The 23,930-nt window shown below is 37.1% G+C and overlaps 1 long non-coding RNA gene and 1 other non-coding gene across 2 annotated transcripts in view; both read right to left on the bottom strand.

The window, feature by feature from the left end:
• Positions 1 to 23,930, bottom strand: part of LOC111483800 — a 371,642-nt gene that overhangs the window by 53,238 nt on the left and 294,474 nt on the right. The gene's annotated exons all lie outside the window — the stretch shown is intronic.
• TRNAL-CAA lies at positions 22,449 to 22,532 on the bottom strand. Its single transcript has one exon. It is a non-coding gene; the product is annotated as a tRNA-Leu (tRNA).

The following is a 23,930-nucleotide window of genomic DNA, read 5'->3' as shown; positions in this document are numbered from 1 at the left end:
CGAGGGAAAAAACGACGTGATCAGAACTGTGGAGGGCGAGTTTCAGACAGGGGCGCTATATGTCGCGTGTGTCTTCTTCCCGTCTGGGGGGAAGAAGACGATGACATGGCTGGTTCAGGCTGGTTCTCACAAAAATCTTTATGGTTCTAGAAACTAGACACAATAAGGAGTTTGTGTAAGGAAATTTGAGGTAATTCGGATACCGGAAGCTCAAGAACGGAGGTCCCGAACGTCGACGATGAAGTAAGTAGCCACCTTGGACTTTTTGTTAAGAAATACTTGTAGGAATGACTTGAATTTCCATATGAACCCTAAACCAAGTATGAATAAAGAATGTATGAAAGAAAGCTCAAAGAACTATGAGTTAAGGCCCTAAACTGATCAAATTCCTTGAGAATTAGGTAACAATAAATAACTCACTAAATGAACTCCGCTGCCTATGAAACTTTAATCCTTAGCATATTATAGCATGTTGAGGTTATATATGAAATTTGGTAGTCATTGGATAAGGATAAGTAGGTAAACCAAGAAACGTTACAAAATGACCATAATGCCCCTAAGCATATCTACCTATGGTTCATGACCTAGATGACCTCCAAATACTATATAACTTTGAAGTGGATCTTATTTTATGATGTTTGATGATATGGTGAAGTTTTAAAACCATTGGAATTTGTTGAGTAGCAAAACCAAGAATTAGGGGTAAAATGACTAAAATGCCCCTAGGACTACTTATGATAATTCAAGGTCTATACGTGCTCCAAATGATTTGATACTTCTTATAAGGACTATTCTTAAAGACATGAAGATATGTTTGAGATTTGAAGTTGATTGGAGAAAGTTTGGATCCTAAACCAAGTTAGGACCCGAGAAACACCACAAGAATCAAGACTCTTCTAGAACCCTCCCAAGAACTCCTAGGAATCTATGACCTTCTAGAACGACTCACGCTAAGATGGGTTCATATGGTTACAAATGAAAGTTACAACTTAGGTCTCAATGAATTATGGACCTTAAAAACTTACAAGATTCAGAACCAAGAACAACACCTCACAAGCTTTACTAGGTACCACTCAAGGACGAGGGACCAAGGTCCCCAAACTTAGAAACTCAAGAATGCTAGATAATACTCTAATTATTTACATAGTGACCCGTGACCTCCACTAAGCAGTGCTTTCTGAGGCCTAAGAATTCCTCTTCTAGGTGGGATGCCCTGCACCATGTTTCCTTTGCAGGATGTCATGTTTGGCCTCAAGTTTCGTTCACCTAGATGAGATGTCCTGTACCATGCTATGGGTACCCAAAAGATTTGCAGGATACCATGTTCATGTATGCACCAACCATGTGAGCTTTATGGTCTATCATGGGGAATAGTCTAGGGCCACGGAGGAACAAGAAGAGAGTAAGTTACCTTAACTAAGAATCAAGAACCTCCTAAGACCTCCCACCGTACAACATGCTCATGACTTTGACTATGCTGCTTGGAACGCATGAAGCCTTGATAGTAGGTATTCAAACTATGATAAAGCAAGCCCTTGATGTAGGATTAGACTACATTGCTTGCAACGTAAGATGCCTTGGATGTAGGTCTTCAAACTATGTCGCTTGGAACGTAGGAAGCCTTGGGCATACGTTAGAAGACTGTATCAAAGGGCAAGGCCTAAGATGCGGGTTAAGACTATGTCACTTGGAACACATGAAGCCTTGGACGTAGGTTAAGGTTGTGTCGCTTGGAACGCATGAAGCCTTGGACACAGGATGGTCACGTGCATGGCTAGTGCCGTAAATCTTAGGGGGAGTGTATTGGAGAACGAATCAAGAACCAAGAAAGTACCAAGAATAAGAGAAAGATCAAGGACTAGAACATGAATCAAGATCCTGGTTCCAAGGACAAAAACTAAGAACCATGGTACTCAGGCACTTAAAGAATAACTAAGGTTTAAAAATCAAGAGACCAAGGTCCTCAGGATAGATCATGATAAGAACCCCAAGTAAAGAACAAGAAGTAGAGGGCATAAGTACTTACCACAAGAACAAAAACAAGAACAAGAAGAAGAACAAGACAAGAATAAAGAATGTGGTACCCTAGCATATCTAGGACACGATTAAGAGACTACAAGTAGACTACTTACTAAGTCTTTGTACTCATTCCTTATTCTCCATTTTTTTTCGGGTAATAAGGAGCTAATTGAGGTCAGGAGCAAGTGTCATAGACTAATCTCACCCGTCATCCTCAACCCTTTTGTCTTAAAATGTTTTGTGTCCGTTCCTTATTTTGTGTTTTAAGTAGTAGGTTGTGTTTTAAATACTTATGTATAAACTTTATTTTGATACAACGTAAATATAATGTTTTAAATTCCTTTGTTTTATTTCATGAAAAAAATTACCCACCTTTTAGAGTTATCGAGTCAACTCGGTCCTTATAGCTTTGTTCCCCTCTCTAACGATTTGAGATCTCATGCTATCATTCAATCATACATTGATATTTCACTTATTTAAAGCAGTAATGTAATTTATCAAATCAATATCAATTAGTTCAACTATATATCAAGTATCATTCAACCACATGAGGAGTTTAGGATAGTTCTATATGCTAATAGTTACTACATGCTTAAATAAATAAATTTTCAAGTCTAATTTTTAAATATAACTCAAACATAAACTTCAATTAAATTTATATAAACCCTTGTTTAACACGTTAAATTCGTCCATTCAACCATATAACATATATAAATTAAAGTTTGATTCAAGCTATTTTCCTCTTTTAAATTTTCCAAAATCTTCCAATTAGTTTCTAATAGTTGCATTTAACTAAAAAAAAATGGTAAAACAAAGATGTCAAAGTGAATTACAAGAGATGAAAATAGTCCAACTGGTCCAATTCAATTCAACCAACAACCATGGTTGTTCAACCTCCATTTTCACAAATGGATGTTGGAGGTGTCATTTTTCTTCGATTTTAATTTTTCATATCATCAAGCTTGATTCTATCGGTGGTTGATACCTTCACCAAAAGTATAGTACAACCATTTTAGAAGATAAAAATAATCTAACATCATTTTTGTAAGGCTAAAACCCTAACCATAATTAATTTTTCTATTTTTTTTTAAGTGACATTTTATTGAGAGTCTTACCGGTGGAATTTCAAAATGAGATGGAAAGGAAAAAAATATTTTGCAAATTCCTAAGAACTCAAAAAGAACACTATAAAAGAAATTAGTCAAAAATAAAAAATACTATTGAAAATTTTAATTCACATTCTTTCACTTTTTAATCTTTATGATGGTTTCAAAAATCCATTTTAAATAATTTTTTTAGATAACCCAAAAAGTAGCAATCTAATAGGGCACAAGAGGTAGGCTTTCGACCCAAGACCAAAAACAGTAGTAGATTTTATCTATTTTGGCTCGCGTTTTGCCTCAAAATAATATGAAATGTCAAAAGTGAGATTTGAACCCATACCCTCTCACGAGGACCATAATGGTGTGTTCTCGGATTGATTTGAGAGGGGAGTTTAACATTCCGTATATGGGTGTGTAAATGTCTCTATAGTAGACGCGTTTCAAAACTATGAAGTTGACGACGAAATGTAATAGATTAAAATAGATAATATCTACTAACTGTTGGAGAGAGGAACGAAACAATCCTAATAAGCGGCAAAAACCTCTCTAATAGGCGCGTTTTAAAACTATGAGGCTAATGGCAATACCTAATCGAAAAAATGGACAATGTCTGCTAGCAGTGCGCTTGTACTTTTACGAATGATATGAGAGCTAGTCACCAAGCGATGCGCTAATGAGGACGCTTGGCACTCAAAAGGGGTGGATTGTGAGATCTCACATCGATTGAAGAGGTGAAGAAATATTTCTTACAAGGGTCTGAAAACCTATCCTTAATAGATGCAGTTTAAAACCATGAGGGTAACAATGATACGTAACGAACGAAAGCAGACAATATCAACTAATGGTGGTCTTGGATTGTAACAAATGATTCACTGGAATCGCTCAATTGGTTAGAACGTGTGGCTGTTAACCACAAGGTCGGAGGTCATCAAGCCCTTCTTCTAGTGATGGGAATGAAGCATAACCTATAACGATATTTGTTCTTCTCCCTTGTAGAATTTTTCAATCAACTTCGTTTTGCGACGTGGCGTGTAAGAGAACTAATTGGAACTTTGATATATTCTCAAAATGTATTCCTTATAAGGGTGTATAAACAAAATACTGATTCTCATATTTATGCAAATATTTTACATTTCCATTTATCACAAAATCATTTGACGCAAGATTTAGAATAGTTGACCGGCCATGTGTGGGTCACGAGCAACAATGTTTCAACACAAGGGGGAATAGATCGACATGAAAGGACCCAATGTAGTAAAGTCTTGTTCTCAAACCTTCCTCTTCGTCAACGGTGTAAATCCCATGCATTTTTTTAGATCTCATATCGAATAACGTAGTTTTAAACTAAAAAATAAAATTTCAAGAATTAAGCATGTGTTAATGTGATGTTAATTTAAGATTAGAAATTGACTATGGAGTACGATCCACATGTTATAGGAATTTAGATCTTTGGATTAGAACTTTAATATCAAAATTATGACACGTCTACTCTAATCGTTGACTATATTTTCAATCTTGGGGTTAAAGGAATATCGAGAATTACGAAAAACAACTAAATATAAAAGTTTGCTAATGTTCTAGTAAATTACTATGCAAGAATAATTAAAACTTAGCCAAAATCGACCAAAAATAGGTCCAAAAACTAGAAGCAAATGCAAAAAACAAAGGAAAGCGTTGAAATAGCCGAAATTCAAGCTTAAAACTAAACCTCAGCCTCGAAAATTAGCAGAACCCAAACAATATGTTCGTATCTGAAGCTAGGTTCGAAAATCCAAACTCACTAGTATTTTAGCCCTTAGACATGCCCGCAACCCAGTTGACCCAAGCCCAACTTCCACGACCCATCGTCTTCTTAGCCCAATACGTGTCAGCACATGCCCAAACTTCAATCTAGCCTTGCGTAGCATCACCTCAATCCACGTCGTGCATCTACCCGCCCGTCACCCTAATAACATTTTACGTAAAGATCTATAAAAAAAAGTAGAAACAAAGGGATCCCAACATTTCTCTTCACTCACTACCAAGAGTGTGGAGCATTGATACAATTAAAATCTACGGGAGATCATCCACATGTGACTTCATTGGTGGTCTAAAATTTGAAAAGAAAGCACTTTAAAGCTCAAAACATATTCGTGTATACAATCACAGTGATAAGTTTTTTAACATCAACAAAATGAAGTAAAGAAGGGAATGACTTAAACAATATGCAAAATATGCAACTGAAGTCTAATATTCCAACCCAATTTCCATTCCTTAAGGTATCTCTCCAATGAAATGGCAGAAATAAAGGATTGAAATGACTTAACAAGACATTTAAGACCAGTGAATAGAAGTGTTGAAGGGTAGTGTAACAAGACATTTAAGACTAGTGAATAGACGTGTTGAAAGGTAGGGTAAGGCTTCTAATTTTTTTAGGCTAATTAGTGACGTCATCCCATGCATGTTTTAATCATGGATGCGAAAATTCATAATAAATACTTTTAAAATAAAGTCATAGAATTACCTATTCAATTCAAAACAAAAATTAAAATAACATTGTTTTTTAATATAAAACAAATTGCATTAAAAACACCTAATATCTACTAATTAAATTCAATACTACTGCTCTATCATAATCTATCCTGACTTGTCGTGGTTCATATCAACTTCCATGGCTTTTCCAACATTTACCATTATCCATGCATGGCAGCTTTAACTTTAACTTTATCTAAAAAGTATAAGGTAACACGTGGCTTGAGTATTTTAAGAAATACTCAGTAGGTCACCCCACTCTTTGGATTAGTAATGCAATCACACACAAAATATGAACGAAACCTATCATTTAAAAAACGTAACATGACCTTTGGTACTTTTTAGTTCCGGGAAGAGTTCGATGCATGGTGCTTCTACACACACGGCCCATGTAAGCACACATGGACCCACCAAACGTGCTTGTATACGTATTCCCTGGGCTGACTTGATCGGACACAACATATTACACGTCAATGAACGCATTAGAAAAGAAAAGGCCCACGTGATATCATGACAACTATGAGTATCGAAGATATGCATCTGTACTAGTATAACATAATAGGGAGGTATCCCGATGCACATGACATACATACAAGCATGAGGTCCCATGCTTTTCATTCATAACATAACATAACATTTATTTCATTTCATTTCTCCTTTCGTTCATAACATATTCATATATGCATCATGTATACATGAAAAACTTCACGTAATCCATCACATAACTTTACATGGTAAGACATAACATTTCACACATGGCATTTCATTTCATTCATAATATAGTGTAATGGACATCACATGCATACATGATATGCATCAATGACAATACAAAGAACATATAGGCATCACATAATTAAACTGGTACATGCAAGAGCCACATGACATGCACCATTATACATCAATCAATTAGCTAACTAAAATAGTAACAGTCTTTACCGAAGTTACTAATTGTTCGATAGTCACCTCAAAACTATATTCCAATGCTTAATTCTCACATATATCAATTCATATGACATTCTTAGGTCATATAAACATCTTAACCTAGCTAAACAAGATGATTAATTCCAATATACGCCCTAAAACTAACTAAAATGTGATAAATAAGAGTCTTACTCAATAATTAATACCAAAATCCTTATTAAACACGTCTTGACTCGTAAAGTTACAAAGAATCAACTCTGAGTTCAAAGCAACAAGAACCAAAGACTGGTGCGAAAATACTATCGATTAGTCGAAGTTATCCACAAGGTTGAGAAGGTATCGTATAGGATTCAACTACTCTCATATATGCAGACTAGACCTTTTGTCCACGTTAGTAACTTGAAACGTTATTATCTCGACCAAAAAGACATCAAGCACAAGGAGGTGGTATGACCTCATGCAAAGACGAAAAATTCCCATGCCAAGAAAGTAGAACAGACACAAACTAAGAAGATGGGAAGAGTTAACAAATCGAGAAGTGGGTTTAAATAGTTCTTATCATATTGGAAGAGAACTGTTAATACTAAGATGAGTGAGAAGTGCATCCATGGACTTGAAGTCAACCTTATCCTACAATACTCAGTTTGTTAAGAGTCGATTGTCAAAGACGTCAATCAATTAAGTGAGGGAGGATGTCACGGTCATACTTGTTCAAGGCGTGTTGCCAATGGGCGAATGTTAGATATCCTTGTCATACTTGTCTAGGACTTTTTGTTGATGGGCGTATGCTTGTTCTAAACTTCTTTTTTACTTTTTTCATGTTAGATAGGCTTTATATCTACACCTATAGGGGTAAAACGCCCCAAAATGTACTACGGGAGAATTTGAATAGGTGTCAATTCTTTGTACCAGGGTTATATGCTATCAAAGGCGTTGTTGCCTACTCGCTTTTATCTTATAACATTGATATCTTTAAAATTATTTTCAACGCATTTATTTGCTCCTACCTTCTAAACATTTTTTTTAAACGTGATCCATGTCGCGAGCATACGCCAATATTAAATTTAACATGACTGACTTATTTTCTAGGTTAGAACAAGTGTCGCACAATCGCTATCCCAATGCCGCAAGAGTGTGATTGTGCCACAAAGCACGCGTAGTTGTACGTAAGACTCCTTTAGGCACGTGTGGTAGCTCCAAAGGCAATCTGGATGATTGTTATGTATATTAAAAAAATTATCAAAATAACCCTATGGTGAGAATTTATGATTCATTCTGAATTTAATACTTTTGACTTGCTAGAATGGAGGAATGGACATTGTGACTAGTTACTCTGGTTATTTATGGATATTATCTCTTGGTTGAGCTTGCTTGAATATTTAGAATATGTTTTCCATACTTAGTTGATTGATAGGAATATCCCCCAAATAAGCTTACATGAATATTTAGTCTATGCATTCCGTGGTTTAAATGATCGATAGAAATCTCTCTCTAATCAAGCAGGCATGAGTGAACCAAGTTAAGATTAGAACGTTAGAGCTAGAAATATTTTTTATGTTGACCTAGGACAGTACGTTTCAAGTATACCAGGCACCTTAGGATCCTGAGCGAATAAGTGGTCTAGACTTGAGAGCACCCAAATATTGAATTAGCCTTGAGAAGCTGGTCTTGAGCATCCTAGAGACATGAGTTGAGATCTAAACCACTTAGATGCCTTAAGAACCTAGTAAACCTCAACGAAAAGGATTACTAAGAAAGCCTAATAGGATTAATAGTAATGTGAACGGTGTCACGAAAACATCCAAGACTACTCGAGTATTTGCGTGCAGAAATGAGTTAAAGGTGACCTCGTGATTCTGTAAACAAGTATTGAGGAGGAACTTAAGACTATACGAGTGATCCCGTAAATCGGTCTTGGGAATAGACTTGGAATTACACAGGTAGTTGTTAGGATGTGTGTTTCTAATGTATGGACGAGTCAAAGGTTAAGCTCGCGACACCATAAGCAAGTTCTGAAACGGGACTTCAGACTACATAGGTAGTTGACTCCTCATAGTTGCCCCATGAGTATGGAAAAAAAGTAATTTAAATTTAATCATAATTTAAATGTGTTGTGAAAACATAACACTAATATCTTTGAATTTGGGAATAATCTAATGTTCTAAATAGAATATAATTCAATTAGTTTTAAAAGATAACACATTTATTACAAGGGTTTAAGAGCACCATGTGAATTACTTTGATTTCCATTCTCAAACACAAAAACAAAGTTCAAAGAATCAATTTGAGCCCAAAAGTCTTGTATTGGTCAATCTTGACAGAGTTACTAAGGTGAGGCACACCTTCCAAAGACAATATTAAATTTAAATAAGATTGATGTTTTATTAAATACACCCAAGTTTGAGGAGTGAGTTTTTCTTTTCAGATTAAACTTCCTGAATTTTATTAAGAATTTTAGAGGCGGGCCTTCAAGATGAGGACTTTGAGGACTTTAAGAAAAATCTCAAGAATTCCAAAAAGATATAAAAAATAATAATAATAAATTAGAAAAGTGATCCAATTCAACTTTTGAGAATCATTATGTGTCTAGCTTATTATGAAACCTATACTAACTAAAATAATGGAGTTAATTGACAAAAATTAAAAGAAAGAAAGAAATTGAAAGAAAAATAAAGGATGTGAGAGAAAAATAAACCCGTGAGAGAAAGAGAAGTAACTACTCTGACAATTTCTTATTCAACATCAAGGAGTCCGATTCTAGCTAGGTTTTCATTACGAAATCTTCATAGAACCTTGTGGAGAAGCACTCTGGGCTCTTGAATCGTCCAAGACAATCAAGAATCGTGGAAGAACATGTGGTACGTTTTTTAACTTTTTAGTCTCGATATTTTAAAAGATCCATGAGATTATTTGGGAGTTTTGATCTGAGTTTTTTGATGTGTTGATCTAAAAGTGATGCTACACAAGTTTTATGAAAAAACTTTGAAAAGATTCAAGCTGAAAGTTGGTGTACCAGTGGAGCCTCATGTTAAGGTAAGAACATGTAATCGTCAAATTTTAATTGTGAATATATTTGTATGTGGTTGATTTAAAATTATAAGAAAAATGAATTTTTATATACCGAGCAAAGCTCTACGATTTTGGTGAAGGAACCAAGCAGGTAACGATGAGAAGTTATGACGGTAACGATTCGATTTTGAGAAAAAAATAGCATTTAATCTCGTTGGAAATCCCGCAATTTCCTGCTAGGCATTTATTTCATATTCAAAACTATTCCCCAAACCCTTTAAATTTCTCAATGCTCAAACCTCCCAACTTTCATTCGATCATTTTGTTTTTCTGTATTTTTCAATCGAGATCGAGAAAGAAAATAGAGAGGGGTTTGAGAAGAAAATCATGGGTTTCTACTTCGCAAAGATCTTCGTATTTGATGTTGATTTTTGAGGTTAAAAACATAAGGGTATTTCAAAAGTGTTGTATTAATCTCCAGAAGACAAACCCTTGGGCAAGCATGGAAGAATGTCATTAGAATCATTAGTATTCTTGCTAGAAAAAAGAGGGGAATCGCAACGATTTTCGATCTGTTTACGGGTGAAGAAGATGGGTTGACGGGCCAATTATTCAGATTCGTATTCATGTTTCAAACCCACGGCTCCATCTTCGGCCCACAAGTTCTAAGCCCAATCTGCAGCCCACTCCAATTCGCCTTGGATTCGTATTCATGTTTCAAACCCACGACTCCATCTTCGGCCCACAAGTTCCAAGCCGAATCTGCAGCCCACTCCAATTCGCCTAGAAATTACGACCTAAACACAAAACCATTTGTTTTTAGTCTAATGTCAAGCAACCCATACACGCGACCCAGAACTTGAGTTTGTGACCTGACAGTCGTGTTGTCCTCTGCGCATGCGTGCATGTAATCTCGACCGACTCAACGATTCTCGGCTGGACTTCAACACGTCATCGACTCGATTTTGTTGTTTCGTGAGGCTCAACTGCGCCGCGTACATGAAGATCACACATCCCCACCTTGTCAAGCTCAATCTCAGGGGGTTGAAGGTCATCTTCATCGGCTACGAACCTGGGAGCAAGACATAAGGCTCTATGATCCTATGGGGGAAAGAGCTCATGTGTCGCGCGACGTTGTCTTCGACGAGAACACTTTCTGGCAGTGAGCGACGTGGTCGAGACGGACCATAACCTAGAACAATTCACAGTGGAGTACTTCGTCAACGAGTTGGGAGAAGGAGGAGCGCAGCACCCGGCACTCTCACTGCTACCAATAGCTGCACTGGACACGTCTACACCAACTCCAGCCGCAACTCCTGATGCGCCTCCGAAACCAATGGAGTTCGCAACACCACAGATTGCGGATTTGAAGCTAGATGTCGATCACGATGATGGTCTGACAGCCAGGTACCGAAATATTGAAGACTTACTAGAAGAGGTGTCAAATTGCATGCCATCAGCGCGGATGCAACTATTGAAAATAAACGCTCGCTCTGATACTAATTTGTTGAAATAACACTCACGAAACTGAGAAGGAGATGTTGAATTTTCTATTGGTCTGTACTTTTTGTTCTCTACACTTTTACTTTTGGTTTTTTTTTTTTGCTCTTCTTGCTCTCCTTTTCACAATCGAAAACAACCTAATTTATAGATTTTCTAAAGGCTAAAAATGGCTATCGCATGTGCTATCATTTTCTAACTCACTATTTTTTAAATAGTTATTGGTTTTATCTTTTTGGTTGCCTTTTCCTTCTCGGACTCAATTTCAAAAACTTACTAAAATTAACAAAAGTAAAAACTTCCTTTTCATTTAACTTTATTTACAACAAAACTCCCCCATAAAACTTAAATGCTCTATCAATGAATCCAACTGAGCCATTTTCATTTTCTTGAGCTCAGTCGTGGTTTCTTCAATTTCCTCTCCTTGTCCTCGAGCGACTCATTTTCTTAAGCTCAGCCGTGGTTTCTTCAATTTCCTCTCCTTCTCCTCGAGCGACAAACTGAGCTTGTCTTTCTCTAATGAGACTTCATTTGGAGCTTCTCGAGAACAGCCCATTTGAGACACCAACTCCTCATTTCTCCCGTTCTCAGCCACGCTCGACTCAGACGTCATAGCTTTGTTCAGTTTACTCAATTCCCTTCGTAGTCCACAACGACATTTTCAACTTCCATTTTTGCTTCCTCCATTTTGGCTTTGTCACGAGTGAGTATCTCAATCCTGTGTTGTAAATTCACTGCCTCTTGTTGGACTCAATTCAGGTTCACGTCGAGTGAGTCTCTCTGTTGAGTCAGCATCTCTATATCTTTCTCCTCCCTCACTAGCTCATCCACACCACAAGAGCATCAATCTTCATTAACATGTCATTCTCTTTCTCCACACCTTCTTCAACTTTCTTCACTAGTTCAGAGATTCCCATTCTCTTCCTTCTCTAACTTTTCAACATTCATTTCTAACTCTTTCTTTTCTTCTTCCATTCTCTCTTCCATTCTCATCCTTTTTCTTCTTTCTTCCTCAAATTACCTTTCTAGCCATTGGAGCTCTCTCTCTTCGAGCTCGGACTCTCTATTATCTAGTTGTATATCTTTCTTCGATTTTCTCTTCTACGCAATCAGAATTTTGCCACATCCGCTGCGCATCACCTCATTTTCAAGAGTTTCTACCGTCTCACGATTATCGCCATCGTCTTTCACGTTGTCGTGTCCTTTTGTGTTCAGCTCTTCATTTTAGAACATCAAAAGAATGCCTCCGTTTGTTGCATCATCCAAGGCTAGGTTGATCATTTCTTCCACCTTTTTCTCAGCTCGACAATCTCTTGCGTAATGACCCATTTTTGCCACAATTGTAACATCTATCGGAGTTACAATTATTTGCATAGTGGCAATATTTTTTACATTTGTAACACTAGATGTTGAAGTTATATCCTTGATGTTGAAGTTATATGATTGGCTCGACTGTCTCTTCTCCTTATAATTTTCTTCATTTCTGCTGTATTGACCACCTCGACCATTTTCGCGACTTCCTCGACATCTACCTTGAATATTTTGAGAGTAGAGTACCTTTTCATACTTTCTTTATGCCTTAGTTTGAAGCACTTGATCGAGTGTCTCCTCCTTCTTTTTCTTATGTTGACGTGGTCAGTTCAGCTAAACCGGCCATGTCGACCTAAAACTCGATATTCCCTCGATCTTTCTCATTTATAACACCCTTCTAGACCAGTTCTTACAAAAATCTTTATGGTTCCAGAAACTAGACACAATAAGGAGTATGTGTAAGGAAATTTGAGGTAATTTGGATATTGGAACCTCAAGAACGAAGGTCCCGAACGTCGACGATGAGGTAAGTAGCCACCTTGGACTTTTTGTTAAGAAATACTTGTAGGAATTACTTGGATTTCCATATGAACCCTAAACCAAGTATGACTTAAAGATATATGAAAGAAAAACTCACAAAACTTTGAGTTAAGGCCCTAAACTGATCAAATTGCTTGTGAATTAGGTAACACTAAAATAACTCACTAAATAAACTTCGATTCCTATGAAACTTTAATACTTAACATATTATAGCATGTTGAGGTTATATATGAAATTTGGTAGTCATTGGATAAGGATAAGTAGGTAAACTACGAAACGGTACAAAATGACCATAATGCCCCTAAGGATATCTACCTACAGTTCATGACCTAGATGACCTCCAAATACTGTGGAACTCTGAAGTATATCTTATTATTTGATGCTTGATGATGTGGTGAATATTGAAAACCATTGGAACTCGGTAAGTAGCAAAACCAATAATTAGGGGTAAAATGAACAAAACGCCCCTAGGACTACTTATGATAATTCAAGGTCTATACGTCTTCAAATGATTTGATACTTCTTATAAGGTCTATTCTTAAGGACATGAAGATATATTTGAGATTTCAAGTTGATTGGAGCGGAACCTAAACCAAGTCAGGACCTAAGAAACACCACAAGAATTAAGACTCTTCTAGAACCCTCTAAAGAAATTCTAGGAATTTATGACCTTCTAGAACGACTCACGCTAAGATGGGTTCATATAGTTACAAATGAAAGTTACAACTTACCCCTCAAGGAATTATGGACCTTAAAAACTTACAAGATTGAGAACCAAGAACAACATCACACAAGCTTTACTAGGTACCACTCAAGGACGAGAGACCAAGGTCCCTAAACTCAGAAACTCAAGAATGCTAGGTAATACTCTAATCATGTACGAAGTGACCTATGACCTCCCACCAAGCGGTGCTTTCTAAAGCCCAAGAATTCCTCTTCTAGGTAGGATGCCATGCACCATGTTTACTTTGTAGGATGTCATGTTTGGCCTCATGTTTCCTTCACCTAGATGAGATGTCCTGTACCATGTTATGGGTACCCAAAAGATTTGCAGGATGCCATGTTCATGTACGCACCGACCACGTGACCTTTATGGTCTATCATGGGGAGTAATCTAGAGCCACGGAGGAACAAGAAGAGAGTACGTTACCTTAACCAAGAATCAAGAACCTCCTAAGACCTCCCACGGTACAACATGCTCATGACTTAGACTATGTTGCTTGGAATGCATGAAGCCTTGAGCGTAGGTATTCAGATTGTATTAAAGGGCAAGCCCTTGATGTAGGATTAGACTACATCACTTGGAACGTAAGATGCATTGGAGGTAGGTTTTCAAAATATGCCGCTTGGAACACATGAAGTCTTGGGCATAGGTTAGAAGACTGTATCAAAGAGCAATCCCTAAGATGCGGGTTAAGACTATGTCACTTGGAACACATGAAGCCTTGGAGACGTATGTTAAGGCTGTGTCGCTTGGAACGCATGAAGCCTTGGACACATGATTGTCAAGTGCATGTCGAATAGCGCACAAGAGTTAGGCTTGTTTTACGTGACCTAGGTCACTATATTTTTAGTAGACCGAGCATCTTAGAATCATGAGCGAGTTACGTAGACCTTTGTGCTCCGAGAAATTGGATTAGCCTTAAAAAGCTAGTCTTGAGCGACGTTGAAATATGAGATGTGATTTAAATTTCTTAGATACCCTACGAACCATGTAAATCTCCACTACGCCTAAGAAAATTTAAGACAGCTTACAAGTCCATTACCAGGGTGAACAATGTCACTAAAGCCCTACCACCTCCTATTCTCTCTACACCTCAGTTGCACTATTCAACAACTTAGAACGAACCTAGTAGTGCGCGCCAACCTATGCAAGCTGACTAATTCTGAGAATTAAAAATTAGTTCACCCTAGAGATGAGATACACCGTCTTGATCCGTATTGCAAAAATTAGTTCACAATAATATGAGTTGTCAGAAGTGGGATATGAAACCACACCCTCTTACGGGGACCAAAACATATGTCTAGCACCTGAGACCACTCAACCATCCTGACTGCTTATTGTGAGATCTTACATTGATTTGAGAGGCAACTGAAACATTTCTTATAAGTGTGTGTAAACGTCTCTCTAGTAGATGCGTTTTAAAACTGTGAGGGTGTCTACGATATGTAACGGACTAAAATAGACAATATCTGGAGATTCCTTATACGGACTAATGGTGGTATCAGATTGTAACAAATGGTTGGTTGGCATAGCTTTGTTGAACTCGAACTCACAGTATCAACTAACTCGAACTCACAATAATATGAGATGTCCAAAGTTGGATTTGAACTCACGCCCTCTTACAAGGACCAAAACTTGAGTCTAGCGTCTTAGACCACTCAACCATCTTGACTACTAATGATGTGTTCCCGGATTGGTTTGAGAGGTGAGTTTAGCATTCCGTATATGAGTGTGTAAATGTCTCCATAGTGGACGCGTTTTAAAAGCGTGAGGCTGACGACGATACGACACGGATTAAAATAGATAATATCTACTAACTGTTGGAGAGACGAACAAAACAATCCTAACAAACGGCGAAAACCTCTCTCTAATAGGTGCGTTTTAAAACTTTGAGGCTGACGACAATACCTAATGGGAAAAAATGGACAATGTCTGCTAGCAGTGCGCTTTGACTTTTACGAATGATATCCGAGCTAGTCACTGGCGATACGCGAGTGAGGACGCTTGGCCCTCAGAAGTGGTGGATTGTGAGATCCCACATCAATTGGAAAGGTGAAGAAACATTTCTTACAAGGGTCTGAAAACCTCTCTTTAGAAGATGTAGTTTAAAACCATGAGGGTGACAACGATACGTAACGAACGAAAGCAGACTATTGGGTTTTATATCCTAAAACACATAGTTTGTAAACAAAAACATATTATGTTTTCACTAAAGTTATTATTGATGTTTATTCAGTAAAGATTGTTATGGAATAAAGTGAATGTTACGATCATTAATCTAAATCCAATAAACTAAGAACACTCTGGCTATAGTATGATTACTTGAACTATATGTATAGACATAAGAGTGCATCAAGTTCAAGTATATAGTCAAAATGATCTATAGTATAGGGATAAGGTTGAGTACCTTATTCTGGGGACACTATGCATATGACCTACTTTTTTATATGATATAAACAATGTGATCACTAAATTGTACATGTGGAGACATGTGACTTGGGGCGTCCTATGCAATGAGTATTGCATAAGATCGGAGCATGAAGAAAACCACTCTCACTTTATAATGTCGTTTACTGTTGAGACTAATTTTTTCATTGGATGACCTAGGTAACTCGATCTTAATCCTGAGCTAACTATGAACTCTTGTTTATTCGGAATTATCCTTAGATTTGCATGGGTGATAGTGGCCCGAGTTTGCCGACTCAATAAGCCTCCCATTTCAGGGGTAAGACTGGGTGAATAGCTGGGGACATAGATTGTAACATGGAATTTACTCCTACCAGCTTTTAGGGATAATAAAGAGGTTGTTCCCTTAAGTACTCACTCCAAGTCTTGAACAAGGGGCCCCACCCTCTCATTGGCCCGAGAGGTATTTGGTTTGGTGGTTGGACCACAAACCAATTGTTCATTAGAGGATCAGTGGGTCTCAAGGAACAAGAAGTAACTTTAGGGGTAAAATGGTAAATTGACCCAGCTCTAGTTACGAACAACCTGTAAAGGATCGACTTACTAATCATGGTTATATCAAATGGACAGAAATATATCTATAATACTAGGATATAGTGGAGTGTCCTAGTAGTTAACGATTGTTGGTTAACAAGGTTAATGAGTTTAGCCAGTTAATCTCGGATCTTTGGAGCCCATGATCTGTAAGTCCATTAGGCCCCCTTGCTAGCTCATATCAAACTAAAACTTAGAACAGTGTGACGAGTGAGTTTGAAGTGTTCGAATTCAAATTAGGGAATATACGCTAAATATATACGATATATTTAACCGCATTTTGTTTTAATTATGAATTAAACAAAAAGAGAGAATTAAAGATAATTAAATAAGATTTAAATATTTTAATTATGAATAGGGATTCATAGTCAATATATGCCGGAATTGATTGGGACTGACATTTTATTTAATGTTAAATATTAATTAAATTGTTTAATTAATCATTTAATATTTTTTTGATTTAAAATTAATTGTTGAATTAAAATAAAGAAAGTCAAAATGTTGACTTCAGGAAAAACACATGTTTGAGTTAGTGGAATATTGAGTGTCAATATATGGTTTAACCAAACTTGCATGTTTGCCACATGACCAAACTTGCATGTTTGCCACATGATCCCACAAATTTGAGTGGAATTTTGAGTGTCAAAATTTGGTTTAACCAAACATGCATGTTTGCCAAATAAACCCCACAAATTTGAGTGGAATCTTGAGTATCAAAATTTGGTTAATTCAAACTTGCATGTTTGCACCATCAAATGACTCTATAAATAGAGTGATAAGGTACATGAAATGTTTGCTTGAAAAGCTTTGAGAAAATCTCTCAAAACTCTCTCTTTACAAATACTACATTCCAATCAAGTTTAGTCACTCACCGGATTCCACAATCCCTTTCAAAGGCTGGAGAATAGTAGGGAAGACGCTAGTGGTGGTTCAAAAACGGTTCCTGGAGAAAGAGGAATCTGAACTAGAACATGCTAGCTAATTTACCATAATTTATGTACTTAGAGTGCCTAAGATCCAAATTGCTTTTGCACATGTTATACTAACACCATAACAGACAATATCAACTAATGGGGTCTTGGATTGAAAAAAATGAGTGGTTGGAATAGCTTAGTTGGTTAGAGCGTGTAGCTGTTAACCACAAGGTTGGAGGTTTAACTTGAACTTACAAATATTCTCAAAAATCATGTTTTGACACTTTTAAAAAACACTAGCGTGGCGGCGAGTCAATTGTGATATCCATGCTGCTTTCGACCCAAAGCCCACCCACCACACAACGGTAGTAGATTCTATCCATGCTGTGTAGGTATTCAGATTGTATTAAAGGGCAAGCCCTTGATGTAGGATTAGACTACATCACTTGGAACGTAAGATGCATTGGAGGTAGGTTTTCAAAATATGCCGCTTGGAACACATGAAGTCTTGGGCATAGGTTAGAAGACTGTATCAAAGGGCAATCCCTAAGATGCGGGTTAAGACTATGTCACTTGGAACACATGAAGCCTTGGAGACGTATGTTAAGGCTGTGTCGCTTGGAACGCATGAAGCCTTGGACACAGGATTGTCAAGTGCATGGCTAGGGCTGTAAATCCTAGGGGGAGTGTCTTGGAGAATGAATCAAGAACCAAGAAAGTATAACGAATAAGAGAAAGATCAAAGACTAGAACATGGATCAAGATCCTAATTTTAAGGACAAAAACTAAGAACCATGGTACTAAGGCCCTTAAAGAATAACTAAGGTTTGACAATCCAGGGACCAAGCTCCTCAGGATAGATCATGATAAGGACCCCAAGTGAAGAACAAGAAGTGGAGGGCCTAAGTACTTACCACAAGAACAAGAACAAGAACAAGAACAAAAATAAGACAAGAATAAAGAATGTGGTACCCTAGCATATCAAGGACTCGATAAAGAGCCTACAAGTAGGCTACTTACTAAGTTTTTGTACTCATTCCTTATTCTGCACATTTTTTTAGGTAATAAGGAGCTAATAGAGGTTGGGAGCAGGTCCCATAGACTATTCTGACCCGTCGTCCTCAACCCTTTTGTCTTAAAATGTTTTGTGTTTGTTCCTTATTTTGTGTTTTAAGTACTATGTTGTGCTTTAAATACTTATGTATAAACTTTATTTTGATATGATGTAAATATAATGTTTTTAATTTCTTTGTTTTATTTCGCGAAAAATTTACCCATCTTTTAGAGTCATCGAGTCAGTCCGGTCCTTACAGCTTTGTTCCCGTCTCTAACGATATGGGATCTCATGCTATTATTCAATCATACATGAATATTTCAATTACTTATAAGCACTAATGTACTTTGTCAAATCAATACCAATTAGTTCAACTATATATCAAGTATCATTCAACCACATGAACCCTCCTAGTTTAGAAATAGTTCTATATGCTAATAGTTACTACCATGCATAAATAAATGAATTTTCAAGTCTAATTTTTCAATTAACTTTATACAAACCCTTTGTAATTTAACATGTGTTAACACGTAAAATTCGTCAATTAAACCATATAACATATATAAATTAAATATCAATCTATGAGCCATACTTAAATGGAGAAATCCAAATAGTTATAGCCTATTTTTATCTCTTTTAAATTTTCCAAAATCTTCCAATTAGTTTCTAAAATAAAAAATTATTATAGTTAGCATTTTAACTAAAAAAAAAAAATGGTAAAACAAAGATGTCAAAAATGAATCAAAATAGATAAAAATAGTCTAATTGGTCCAATTCAATTCAACCAACAAAACTGGTTATTCAACCTCCATTTTCACAAATGGTTGTTGGAGGTGTCATTTTACTTCAATTTCAATTTTTCATATCATCAAGTTCACCAAAAGTATAGTATTCATCTAGATGAATTTAATGAGATAATAATCTAGAAAAATCATTAACTCTACTAATAAAATTTTATGGAGTATATTTTAGAAGATAAAAATAACCTAAAATCATTTTTGTAAGACTAAAACTCAAACCAGAATTAATTTTTCTAATTTTTTTTAAGTGATATTTTATTCCGAGGTGGAATTTCAAAATGATAGGGAAGGAAAAAAATTCTTGCAAATTCCTAATAACTCACATAACAACATAAAAGAAAATAGTCCAAACTAAAAAATACTTTTAAAATTTTAATTCACATTCTTTCCCTTTTTAATCATAAATGATTGTTTCAAAAATCCTTTTTAAATAATTTTTTTAGAAAACCCAAAAAGTAGCAATCTCCCTTCAACACATAACTTTGTCAACCAATGTCTTTGAAAAATAGAAAAGAGCTAGGCTTGTTTCGAATAGGGCACAAGAGCTAGGCTTGTTTCACGTGACCTAGGTCACTATATTTTTAGTAGACCGAGCATCTTAGAATCGTGAGCGACAATTAGTTACGTAGACCTCCGAGAAATTGGATTAGCCTTAAAAAGCTAGTCTTGAGCGACGTAGAAATATGAGATGTGATTTAAATTGCTTAGATACCCTACGAACCATGTAAATCTCCACTAAGCCTAATAAAATTTAAGACAGCTTACAAGTCCATTAACAGGGTGAACAATGTCACTAAAGCCCGACCACCTCCTATTCCCTCTACACCTCAGTAGCACTATTCAACAACTTAGAACGAACCTAGTAGTGCGCCAACCTATTCACTATTGTGACAATGAAATACACCGTCTAGATCCGTATTGCAAAAATTAGTTCATAATAATATGAGTTGTCAGAAGTGGGATATGAAACCACACCCTCTTGGCGACTGAAACATTCCTTATAAGGGTGTGGAAACCGCGACTGAAACATTGAAACCTCTCCCTAGTAGATGTGGTTTAAAACCGCGACTGAGATAGTGAGACATAACAGAGACAATATCAACTAATTTATCCACTGTAGCTCACAATAACATGAGATGTCAAAAGAGGGATTTGGAACCAACGCCCTATTACAAGGACTAGAACTTGAGTCTGACGCCTTAGACCACTCGACCATTCTAACTACTAATGATGTGTTATCGAATTGGCTTGAGAGGAGAGTTTAGCATTCCGTATATGAGTGTGTAAATGTTTCCATAGTGGACAAATTTTAAACCTGTGAGGTTAACGACGATACGTCACGAATAAAAATAGATAATATCTACTAACCGTTGGAAAGACGAACGAAACAATCCTAACAAGCGGCGAAAACCTCTCTCTAATAGGTGCATTTTAAAACTGTGAGGTTGAAGACAATACCTAATGGGAAAAAATGGACAATGTCTACTAGCAGTGCGCTTGGACTTTTACGAATGATATTCGAGCTAGTCACCAGCAATGCGCGAGTGAGGACGCTTGGCCCTCAAAAAGAGTGGATTTTGAGATCCCACATCGATTGGAGAGGTGAAGAAACATTTCTTACAAGGGTCTGAAAACCTCTCCTTAGAAGATGCAGTCTAAAACCATGAGAGTGACCGCGATACGTAAAGAATGAAAAGCAGACAATATCAACTAATAGTTGTCTTGGATAATAACAAATGAGTGGTTGGAATGGCTCAGTTGGTTAGAGAGTGTGGCCCTTAATTATAACAAAAATCATGTTTTGACAATTTTAAAAAGTATTATAGTGTGGGCATTATAGTGTGGCACGGAGTCAACTAACTATATCTATATCCAAGACCCAAAACCCATCATCACTCACAACAATAGTTGATTGTATCCACTTTGGCTCACATTTTGCCTCACAATAACAATTGATGTTAGAAGTGGGATTTGAGAACCCACACCTTCTTACGAGGACCAAAACTTGAGTCTGGCGCCTTAGACCACTCGGCCATCCTAACTGCTAATGATCTATTCTTGGATTGGTTTGAGAGGGGAGATTAGCATACCGTATATGAGTGAAAATGTCTCCACAGTAGATGCGTTTTAAAATTGTGAGGTTGACAACAATACGTCACAGATTAGAATAGATAATATCTACTAACTGTTTGAGAGATGAACGAAACAATCCTAACAAGCGGCGAATGGTTTGAGAGGGGAGTTTAGCATACCGTATATGAGTGAAAATGTCTCCAGAGTAGACGCGTTTTAAAATTGTGAGGCTGACAATGATATGTCATAGATTAGAATAGATAATATCTACTAACTATTTGAGAGATGAACGAAACAATCCTAACAAGCGGCGAAAACCTCTCTCTAATAGGCATTTAAAACTGTGAGACTGACGACAATACCTAATGGGATAAAATGGACAATGTCTGCTAGAAATGCGCTAGGACTTTTACGAATGATAGCCGAGCTAGTCACCGGCGATGCGCAACTGAGGACGCTTGACCCTCAAAAGGGGTGGATTGTGAGATCTCATGTCGATTGGAGAGGTGAAGAAACATTTCTTACAAAGGTTTGAAAACCTCTCCTTACATGATGCAGTTGAAAACCATGAGGGTGACTGCAATACGTAAAGAACAATAGCAGATAATATCAACTAATGGTGGTCTTGCGTAATAACAAATGAGTGGTTGGAATGGCTCAGTTGGTTAGAGTGTGTGGCCCTTAATTATAAGGCTTGAGGTTCAAGCTCTCTTTCTTGCAATGCAAATGAAGCATACCATTATTATAATATGTTTTGGTGCTTCGCTCTAGTAAATATTTTCAATCAACTTCAGTTTGTGACTAAACTCGTACTTACATATGTTTTAAAAAACAATGTTTAAAAGAATTATAGAGTGGCACGAAGTCAACTAACTATATCTAATATCCAAGCTACTTCGACCCAAAACCCATTAACAATAGTTGATTGTATCAACTTTGGCTTGCATGTTGCCTCATAATAACAATTGATGTTAGAAGTGGGATTTGAATCCACGCCCTCTTACAAGGACTAGAACTTGAGTCTAGCGCCTTAGACCACTCGGCCATCCTAACTTCGAATGATGTATTCTTGGATTGGTTTGAGAGGGGAGTTTAGCATTCCGTATATGAGTGTGAAAATGTCTCCATAGTAGACGCGTTTTAAACTGTGAGGCTGACAACGATACGTCACAGATTAGAATAGATAATATCTACTTACTGTTTGAGAGACGAACGAAACAATCCTAACAAGCGGCGAAAACCTCTCTCTAATGGGCATTTAAAACTGTGAGGCTGATGACAATACCTAATGGGATAAAATGGACAATGTCTTCTAGCAATGCGCTAGGACTTTTACGAATGATAGCCGAGCTAGTCACCGGCGATGCGCAACTGAGGACGCTTGGCCCTCAAAAGGGGTGGATTGTGAGATCCCATGTCGATTGGAGAGGTGAAGAAACATTTCTTACAAGGGTTTGAAAACCTCTCCTTACATGATGCAGTTTAAAACCATGAGGGTGACTGCGATACGTAAAGAACAATAGCAGATAATAACAAATGAGTGGTTGGAATGGCTCAGTTGGTTAGAGCGTGTGGCCCTTAATTATAAGGCTTGAGGTTCAAGCTTTCTTTCTTGCAATGCAAATGAAGCATACCATTATTATAATCGGTTTTGGTGCTTCGCTCCAGTAAATATTTTCAATCAACTTCGAAAAATCATGTTTTGACAATTTTTAAAAGCATTAACCCATCAACAATAGTTGATTGTATCCACTTTGGCTCACATTTTGCCTCACAATCACAATTGATGTTAGAAGTGGGATTTGAACCCACGCCCTCTTACGAGGACCAAAACTTGAGTCTGGCGCCTTAGACCACTCAACCATCATAACTGCTAATGATGTATTCTTGGATTGGTTCGAGAGGGTAGTTTAGCATTCCGTATATGAGGGTGAAAATGTCTCCATAGTAGACGCATTTTAAAACTGTGAGGCTGACAACGATACGTCACAGATTAGAATAGATAATATCTACTAACTGTTTGATCGACGAACGAAACAATCCTAACAAGCGGCGAAAACCTCTCTCTAATAGGCGCATTTAAAACTGTGAGGCTGACGACAATACATAATGGGATAAAATGGACAATGTCGGCTAGCAATGCGCTAGGACTTTTATGAGTGATATCCGAGCTAGTCACCGACGATGCGCGAGTGAGTACGCTTGGCCCTCAAAAGGGGTGGATTGTGAGATCTCATGTCGATTGGAGAGGTGAAGAAACATTTTTTACCAGGGTTTGAAAACCTCTCCTTACATGATGCAGTTTAAAACCATGCGGGTGACTGCGATACGTAAAGAACAACAGCAGATAATATCAACTAATGGTGGTCTTGGGTAATAAAACATGAGTGGTTGGAATGGCTCAGTTGGTTAGAGCGTGTGGCCCTTAATTATAAGGCTTTGTGACGTGAC

Source organism: Cucurbita maxima, unplaced genomic scaffold (genome assembly GCF_002738345.1).
Source record: "Cucurbita maxima cultivar Rimu unplaced genomic scaffold, Cmax_1.0 Cma_Scf00009, whole genome shotgun sequence".
NCBI lineage: Eukaryota > Viridiplantae > Streptophyta > Magnoliopsida > Cucurbitales > Cucurbitaceae > Cucurbita > Cucurbita maxima.
The sequence above is the reverse complement of the archived record's forward strand: the minus strand, read 5'-3'. Positions and strand labels throughout refer to the sequence as shown.